This window comes from Orycteropus afer, unplaced genomic scaffold (genome assembly GCF_000298275.1).
Source record: "Orycteropus afer afer isolate SDZICR_OR568_19922 unplaced genomic scaffold, OryAfe1.0 scaffold01614, whole genome shotgun sequence".
NCBI lineage: Eukaryota > Metazoa > Chordata > Mammalia > Tubulidentata > Orycteropodidae > Orycteropus > Orycteropus afer.
The window spans coordinates 5,049-6,307 of record NW_006923201.1 but is presented as its reverse complement, the minus strand read 5'-3'; positions in this window follow the sequence as shown (position 1 = coordinate 6,307).

Genomic DNA, 1,259 nt, shown 5'->3' with positions numbered 1-1,259 from the left:
AGCAAAACACAGTCTTAATGAACAACTTATCAGATGAGATTCACATGTGGCAAATATTTTGGATATCAAGTTAAAGACAGGAATTAAGATACAAGTCAGGGTCACTATTATTAGAACTGAGTCTACTGCAGTGAGTTTTGTTTTTTGAATACACTCCTATTACTTTTATTTTGATGTTTTAACAAAATAAACACACACACATCCATGATTACAGAATTGTGAGGTCTGTGGGGAAAATATTACTTGTACAGGAAAAGGTAACACCAGGCTGATTTCAGAACTTCCTCCCTAGCCTCCTTTGCATCTTCTCCCAGATGGGCCCTGTGGCCCATGGGTCCTGAGCTTTTCCTGAAGCCCAGCCTTATCCCTGTAGTGAAGTTTTTGTCTGGTCATATTGCATCTCTCACACAGTATTACACAACCATGTCCACAGCAGTTCCAGAGTTCAGCTCCTGGGAGAACTGGTCCATTAGACATGTCTGTAGAGCAAGAGATTTCTCAGGAAGGATGGGTTTAGGTGTGCTCCTCACTTACCTTGTAGTGAGCTGGCATTGGTGCACTGGGCAGAAGAGTACACGTCCAGTATGGGGTGGTGAGCTGTGGGGCTGCCTTATGAGACTAAGAATAAAAGGAACCTTGTCTCTTCAAACTTGTCTTTATCAGTGTTCACACTTCTATTAACCTCCTACACTGTTCATTAATTCATCTATATAGATATATAGATAGATAGATAGATAGATAGACAGATAGATAGACATAGGCAGCCCCAGGGTTACAGGTGAGGAAAGACAACTCAGGGACACCCAAAGTAGCACTCAGGAAGAGTAGGGGAAAGGGGATTAAAAGCCAGGAAGCCAGAGAGAAGAGCAATCAGCTGAAGGGATTAGGTGAGGAGAGGAAACTCAGGCCCACCCAGAGCAGCAGGCCAGAAGAGCAGGAGAAAAGGGATAAAAGCCAGGAACCCGGACAGAAGAGCTGTCAGCCCCAGAGTTACAGGTGAGGAGAGACAACTCAGGGACGCCCAAAGCAGCAGGTCGGAAGAGCAGGAGAAAGGGGATTAAAAGACTGGCCAACTGACTGGAAGAGGTCTATATTTGTGCCCATTCCAAAGAAAGGTGATCCCACAGAATGTGGAAATTATAGAACAATATCATTAATATTGCACGCAAGTAAGATCTTACTGAAGATAATTCAGAAACGTTTGCAGCAATATATTGACAGAGAACTTCCAGACGTTCAAGCCAGATTCAGAAGAGGAC